We start from the raw sequence: 8,548 nt of genomic DNA on the forward strand, positions 1-8,548 counted from the left end.
CAATATCCCCTCTTAAGCATCTGGTGACTGCAAAGCTTGTGTGGGCGTTGTGTGGTATATACACATGCACCCCTCCTGGTGGGTGCGTCTGTCTGGGGCACCTTCTTTTTGTCACTCTGTGGCATTTCCTGTGGAAGCTGGCTAGAGTCCAGATCCCAGAGGAAATCCAGCACAGGCCTTTTCTATTCAAGGGCACTATTCATTGATGTTTCTTTGTTAAACATGGCTCTTAAATAGACTGGGAGGTGTGTGTGTGTGTGTGTGTGTGTGTGTGTGTGTGTGTGTGTGTACTCTAGGCAGGAGACCATTGTACTTGGAGCTGTAGACTTTCCTTTGACACTGGGTCAATTTGTCAGTAGGAAGAATAGCCTTGTCTTAGAATTTTTACTGCCCTATCAATGAAGAAAATACTACTCCAAGGTCAAGTTTACTTAGAATTTCCTTGAAGATTTACTCTAAAGATCTGTGGATGTTCCTATCATGTATGTCTATCAAAAATCACTGGATCAGCCAGTCATGATGACATAAGATTATTATAATGGTAGCGTTTGGGATCATGGATTAGGAAAGTCATGAATTTGGGCTATACAGTAAGACACAGTCTCCAAAAAGGACATTAAAAAAAAAAATCACTTTATCAGTAGGACTCTCTTCTGGCACTGCCCGTGGAGAGCCATTCCAAGAGCGAGCTGTCTCATAAGCAAGCCCTCATTTGGCTAAGCTTGCTGCCATTGGTTGCTTCCGCATCTGGTGACCTATCCGCTTTTGTAGCCCATTGGGATTGGCTAAGCTTAGGAGTACTCAACGGCTGAGGGTGGGCCGGAAGGCGGAGCTTAAGTAACGGCTCCCCAGAAGCAGGAAGGCAAGCGGCAGAAACCAGAAGTAGGAGGAGCAGGAGGGAGAAGCAGGAGGGAGAAACATTGTTAAAAGGTTCTTGAAATAAACTGCAAAAGGAAGAGTTCTCGGGTCGTGTCTTTCTGGCTGGTCAAGGCGGACACAACAACTGCCTAAATTTTCATTTCATTCAGAAACCATATTAATGTGTGGTAAATATGCTGCCCAAATTTGGGGTTTTGCTGTTTGCAAATGGTTCAAAATTTTTGCCTTGAAATATTTGAGACCCCTATCCAGAAAGTTTAATCCATCAAGAGGAAAGTATCTAATCACCCCCAACTCCCAGGAAACATCATGGAGAAAGAGGCAGACTACTAGAAGAACTGGAGTGGGGGAGGGGTGTGGTGCCAGCATGCCAAGGTGAAGGACTAACATGTCCACCACACTCTGCAAAAAATGTGTCCAATAAAACCACAACCCTGGGGATTTTTCTGTGAAACTGTTGTGTATCAGTTGATACCAGCTCAGTGCTAACAACTGGATGACAGCATGGACAAGAGGAACACAGGAGGGAGATGATTGAAGCGACCTAGGAAGTAAAACCAAGCATCACCTCAGTGTGGTGGTTTGAATAGGTCTGACTCCCATAGACTCATGGGTTTGAGTATTTGTATATAGGAAACAGCACCCTTAGGAGGTGTGGCCTTGTTGGAGGGGGTGTGGCCTTGTTGGAGGAGGTGTGGCCTTGATGGAGGAAGTGTATCAATATATAGATAGGCTTTGTGGTCTCTTTTTTTTAAAATTAGATATTTTCTTTATTTACATTTCAAATGATATCTCCTTTCCCAGTTTCCCCTCTGGGGGAAAAAAAATCCCTGTTCCCTCCCCACTTCCCCTGCTCACCAAAACACCCTCTCTTACTTCCTGGCCCTAGCATTCCCATACACTAGGGCATAGAACCTTCACAATGGGCCTCTCCTCCCATTGATGACTGACTAGGCCATCTTCTGCTATACATATGCTGCTGGAGCCATGAGTCCAACCATGTATATACTCTTTGGTTGGTGGTTTAGTCCCTGGGAGCTCTGAGGGTACTAGTTAGATTATACTGTTGTTTGTCTTAAGGGGCTGCAAATCCTTCAGTTCCTTGGGTCCTTTCTCTAGCTCCTTCATTAGGGACCCTGTGCTCAGTCCAATGGATGGCTGTGAGCCTCTACTTCTGTATTAGTCGGGTGCTGGCAGAGCCTCTCAGGAGACAGCTATATCAGACTCCTGTCAGCCAGCACTTGCTGATATCCACAATAGTGTCTGGGTTTGGTGATTGTATATGAGAAAGATTCCCAGGTGTAGCAGTCTCTGGTTTGTCCTTCAGTCTCTGCTCCACAGTCAGTCTCTGCTTAGGCTCTGCCCAGTGCAGAAGATAGTCCCCTGGCTGCCTTCAAATAAAGGTGTAGATCTTTTGGCTTCTCCAGCTTAAAGTCCGCCAGAATGCAGCCATGTTTCCTGCCATGATGATAATGGACTAAAGCTCTAAAACTATATACATTAGTACCAATTAAACGTAACCCCAGCACTTGGGAGGCAGAGGCAGATGGATTTCTGAGTTTGAGGCCAGCCTGATCTACAGAGTGAGTTCCAGGACAGCCAGGGCTACACAGAGAAACCCTGTCTTGAAAAAACCGAAAAAAGAAAAAGAAAAGAAAAAAAAATTGCCTTGGTCATGTTTTCCCTTCACAGAAAAGAAGCCCTAAGACACACAGCAACTTTGTGAAACATGTTATCTCATCATTTAGCTAGCATTTGGATGTAACTAGTATTTTTATAACCCACCAACCCATGCATTCCATGTCCTTACTTCCTTCTTACTGTGACTAGCAATATTAAAGTCATTGCAACCTCTGGCACCAGGCTTTGGCCCTGTAGTTCCCTACCGAATTATTGTAGAATCTACCTTTCATCTAGACTTCCCTGACACCCAAACAGCTGACCATGGATGGAGAAAAGCTCACACTCGTGAGGACTGTCTGCAACTGACTCTGTGCCTCATCCTAGGGAGCCCTCAGTGAATCTGGTAGTCCTTCCTTGTTTTCTGAGTTATTTAGCTCTTCTATAGAAGAGAATACTGTTCTGTTTTATTAAAGGCAGTGGTGTAGTGGCAGAAGGGAGCACCTGGGTGGGTCTGTGCCTAAGCATTCCCTCTGAGAAATCAGCTTTAAGATAGGCTTAGTATAAAAGGAACCTGTTTGGGACCTGGGGAAGAGAGTAGAGGCAGAGAGCAGGGCACAGAGAAGGACATAAAGAGAGAGGAGAAAGAGGGAAGAGGCCAGCTGAGGACATGTGAAGAAGGAGAGAAAGAGAATAGGTAGGGAGAGAGGGGAGAGAGAGGGAGAGAGAGAGGGAGGGAGAGAGAGAGAGGGGGGAGAGGAGCCTAAACAGTTCTTAGAAGTCTAGCTCTTGGCGCCTACCTGGCCGTTGCTAGGTAACTGTTGGGCGGAGCCTAGAGGAAATGCTAATATGGACCTTGTTCATATTCTGCTCTTTCCTGGAAGCCCAGTAGCTTCTGATTGGTCCTTCTCATTGATGGAGTTTAGCTGATGACCTTGACTCTAATTTAAAAACCAGGAGTCATCCCAAGAGGATAGCTTTGACTTCTCCCACTAACTTTGCTAGTGTTGTGTGAGCTGTTTTCCCCTTATTACATAGCTGTGTTCAGTGCTTTTTATTTTCTCTAAAATTTGTCTCAATCCTTCCCTCTCCTACAACTTGGGTCTTCTTCATTCTTTTGAATTCTTCTCATAAACATCTGAATATGCTCTATTTTTCTTACCTATAAATAGGAAGAAAACAAAAATCTAAGATAGACTCACTAATTCACTAACCATGGCCCCATGTCTCTACTTCATAGCAAAATATCTTGAATACTATCTGTATTCCCAACCTCCCACACTTTGAGGTAATGCTACCTTATTTAAGTATATGTGCTTGTATATGATATAGAATGTATATGGTAACTATGAAGATATTTTAAAGTCTCAACAAGAAGCCATATACTTTCTTCCTCCTCCTCCTCCTCCTCCTTCTCCTCCTCCTCCTCCTCCTCCTCCTCTTCTTCTTCTTCTTCTTCTTCTTCTTCTTCTTCTTCTTCTTCTTCTTCTTCTTCTTCTTCTTCTTCTCCTTCTCCTCCTTCTCCTTCTTCTTCCTCTTCCTTTTCTTTTTTTCTTCTTCTAACACTGTCATGCTACTTTTAGAAATTTTGGAGTGTTCTATTTGTTGAAGTGTGAGCTTTGATGAATCCTATGTAAATGGCTGACTGGAGAGTATCTAGAGAAAACAGAACCTCAGAGAGAAGTACTTGGATAGTCACCCAGTTCTAAGCTGCTCTATCCAGTGGAACCAGATGTTCAGACTAGCCACTCTTCACTCATATAATGTTGGCCTTGGCCTTCACAGTATCATCTAGTATTTAGGCTGCTTTATTCCTCCAGTGCTTCCCAAGAACCTTCAGGATGAAGCTCATCTTTTTAGTGTGGCAGAGAAGGACCACTTTCACATTCCCCAAGGCTTAAAGCCAGGAGTGTAATCTCTCACCTCTCTACCTTTTAGCCATATGAAGGATTGGCATGCCTTAAGGGAATTGCACTTTCTTTGGCCTCTAGATCTCACTGTGAACTTCTACTTCTACCTAGAACATCCCTTCCCATCTCCCTGTGTCCCTCTGTTTCTGTATAATTCATTCTTATGTATATCTTAGGACTCAGTATAAATGCCACCTATTTTAGGAAGCTAAATGCTTCAGGGACTATAGAAGTTTTCCCAGTGTTTTCAGTGACACTGTGCTTCTAAAATATACGAGCATCTGAGCCCCATGCATTACCTAGCCTAAAGCCATTGATGCATCCCCTTAGGTGAGCATTTTGTCTTGTGTTGACTCCTTTGCTACAATAACCTACGTAAGTGGTGTTATTAAGTTGGTTCCCAATGCACAGGTGGGAACATTTACTTTCAGGAAGATGGTGAAGAAGGGGTTTGGGAAACAGTAAAGGGGAACAAAGAGGAATCTAAAGAGGTGTGGGGTACATCCTCTCATGGCCTGTTAGCCTCTTGCTATGTGAGTCTCGAGGATTGCAGAGTAGTCTCTGGCTATAACTAATTTAGATAAAAGAAGGGAAACGCACACAGAGGTTTCTGTCATCGTTCTGAGCTCAGCTGTTGAAGGTGAGAAGAATGTGGTTTAGTGAGACTGACTGGGTAGTTACAATGTGTTCTAAGGGGGAGTTATAATCTCCCTAGGCCTTCATAGAGGGGAGCTCATGGGACCACTAAGAACTGCCCCTTATGAGCGTCCTTCAGTGATCTGACACACAGAGAATGAACTGCTGGCCATTTTGAGTCATTTACTAAACAACTGATAATTGATACATACGTTAGCATTCCACAACTTACACACACACACACACACACAACCAACAATTGAAGGATGCATGATTAAAATGAAATCATGTCATTAAATGTTAATGAAGTATTGTAACTCATTGATACCAGAAAAGCTTTTAGACATGTCTGATTGTAGAGATACAGCTTTAGATGTTTTTGCTTTTCCTCTGAAGACACAGAAGCCAAGAGAGCAACCCCGTTTGCTCAAGGACATTCTGTCATTTGGTGACAGAGCTGACACTAGAACATTAGATCTCTGACTTTTAGCCTCCTGCATGTTTGAAAACATCACCAAACCCAAGGAGCAGCGCATAGTGCCTAGTGACCAGCAGGTGGCAGTCTGTCGAGCAGTTCAGCAGCTTTTCCAGGCTTAGTTTCTTACTCTGTAGAAGCAGCAGGTGCAGTCTCTACTTACTTTTGATGTCTCTACAGATTTTCTCCTCTCTAAATTATCAAGGAGTACAGGACACTGCAGACAAAGAAACATCTTATCAGATAAAAGATAAGGAGAACAGATATAACAAATTGATATTGTCATTTTCTGGTTCACCATGAATAAACATAAAAATATTATTCTAGACTAGTTGCCGAAAAACTTTTTTCTTACTTTTTTTTTCTTTTCTCTTCTTTCTTTTTTTTTTTAGTGGCACTACTGGGAACTGAACCTAGGACCTCATGTATTCTAGTCAAGCCCTCTCCCTGAGCTACAACCACAGGTGCAGCTGTGAGTATCCTTAATAGAGCACCAGTCAGTTTCTTGCATAAATGAAACACAAAGTCTAACTTGCTCTGAGAAGCAAAGGATTCCAGAAGGCTCAGACCAATGCCTGCTCTCTCTGTACATTCAGCACATCCCCAAACCTGAGAGAGTATATATTTCAGATTCTTAAAATTGCATGATTTTAAGATGCTCCTGCCTAAGGTGAAATATACAGCCCAGTGGGACAATGATTAATTTCATCAGTTCATTTTCCTCTATGTGACACAAATTAAAATCTGCCATCTTGCCACAGTTCATATAGACATATATGCTGTTCGCCCCTCTGGAACAGTTCTATGTGACTCTTGTCCAGCAGTGCATCTCAGGAAGTTGACCTTTGTGGGCTGTACCTACTTGACTTCTGTATCGGGTTTCTTGTTTGGCTTGAACAATGAGGGGGCAGCAGCTGGTCAGTCAGCAGTCAGTAGCCTGCTTTCTGAGTTCTAGCTTTCTTTCTGTCTTTGTACCCTTACTTTCTCCTCTCTGTTTCTATACAATATACATGCATGTATTTGTGCATGTGTGCATAGGCATGTGCCACAGTATATGAGTGGGTATCAGAAGACAACCTCCACCTCGTTTGCAGCAGGGTCTCTTCACTGCTGGTAACATTAGGTGGCTCATGAGCTTGGGGGCTCCTCAGATCCCTATGCTTGTGCAGCAAGTGCTTTATACACTGAGCTGTCTCCCCAGCCTGGAGTTCCAGCCTTCTGTGCCTGGGTTCAAGCCACCCTCCCTGTGGATTTCCCATGGACAGAAATGCTTTGTCTACTAGTGTTAGTTCCCTTATTATGCCTCTACTTAGGTGTACAGTCCTTTACTGTGCTTTATTTTATTTGAAGTTATATATGCATACGCATCTGGATATGGGTGAGTGCAGGGACATGCAGCAGCCAGACCTCAAGTGTTGGATCCCATGAAGCTGGAGTTACAGCCAGGCATGAGGAGTGGGGGCCAAAGCAGTAAATACTCCTAATCCCCAAGTCATCTCTCCAGCCCCATTGTGTTATCTTTAATACAAACTTGTAGTATGTAATCTATCACCTGATGTCAATGGCCTCAGAAGATATTAATGTTATAATGGGTGATTTCTCCCCCAGGAGAATTAAAACCCACTATTTTGAAGTAAATCTCAGATGATGTGGGCATCTAATATTGGTTTTCTTTCTTTTTTGATTTAACTTTTATTGCATTATGATGAGAAAAGATACATAATTTCAATTTATCTGAATTTGTTAACATTTACAAACATATTTTAAGTAAATAGAATTACATCACATTCTTCTTTCCCTTTTGTACCCCAACTCCTCCCATAAACTCCCCTTTCAATACACGTAATACCTTTCTTTTTTTATTTTGTCATATTCTTTAAAATTTAGAAAATATTGTAACAATAAAAATGAGTATTATAAAAGTTGTTTGATATAAAACAACAATCAATTGAACAGTCTTATGTAGATCTTTGTCTACAGCAATACCGAAAATACATGTTTTTCTCCATATAAATTTTAAATAACTCCAAACATATTAACTGTATATTTTAAAATAATGCATTGCACTAGCTTTTTTTTAATGAACATAAATAGATAAAGTCTTTTTATTTCTTTGTTTGTTTTCTTTTTAATAGAGCTTAAAATCTTGTCTCTTACTGTGGTACAAGCCCAAAATAAGAACACTTTTTAGACATTGGAGTTCATTGTAATAAGGTTCAGTGGCCCTCAAAGGATTTTACCTCCATGGTAGCTAAGCTGAGAGTTGACAGTTCTGCTGCGCCAAGGAATGAATTGTAGGCATGATTTTTGGATACATATTTCCTGTTATGGTCAAAGCTATTTGACCTTAATGATTGTCTTCATTCTCAGTCCACAGAGAACAGGTTACATTTACATTCATTTAAGAAATGGTATAGGTATTAAGATGGTCTATCCATAAAGTCATTCACCAACTGTTTCAATAAACAATGGTTCTGCTTGGAGGGTGGCACAGACATTAAAGAGGGTAAATATCTGGTTCATTGGCTGTGATTATTTGGAAAAGCATTCATCTCAGAGGAATAGTAACTTATAAAGTCCTCTTCTTCAAACTTGATACAATAGTTAACAAATGTCAAGCAAAGCATTCAGTCTCACTCTTTGTTGTTCTCTTACAAGCTACCTCCCAAGTTAATTGTCTACATTTTTTTGGCTGTATAAATAATTTTGAAATATGTAAACTGTTCTGAAAACCATAGTATAGTGTAGTAAAAACACCAAATAAACAATCCTACTAATAGAGATGCTGAGATAAAAGAAACATGATTTCAAGACCATTATGTGGTACACAATAAGACACTGTCAGGTACAAACAAGCAGAAAGTGTATATGGATTGTACAATGTTGGACCTATTTCTCCAATTACCAAATTAGAGAGACCACTGGATGATAGCCAACAAATTTCTAAATCCTTATACTTTTGAATTTCAATCGATTAGGATATGTTGGTAATATTAATTTTCTTTCTTTCTTTCTTTCTTCTTCTCCT

General features: G+C 41.4%; 1 protein-coding gene across 1 annotated transcript in view; it reads left to right on the forward strand.

Annotated features, from left to right (window-relative positions):
• The first annotated feature begins 846 nt into the window (after positions 1-846).
• Positions 847-8,548, forward strand: part of Fam107b (family with sequence similarity 107 member B) — a 111,649-nt gene continuing 103,947 nt past the window's right edge. The window contains exons 1-2 of the mRNA XM_031359476.1: positions 847-1,046; positions 5,913-5,992. The gene's annotated coding sequence lies outside the window, so the exon portion shown is untranslated. The remainder of the gene's footprint in view (positions 1,047-5,912; positions 5,993-8,548) is intronic.

This window comes from Mastomys coucha, unplaced genomic scaffold (genome assembly GCF_008632895.1).
Source record: "Mastomys coucha isolate ucsf_1 unplaced genomic scaffold, UCSF_Mcou_1 pScaffold7, whole genome shotgun sequence".
Lineage (NCBI taxonomy): Eukaryota > Metazoa > Chordata > Mammalia > Rodentia > Muridae > Mastomys > Mastomys coucha.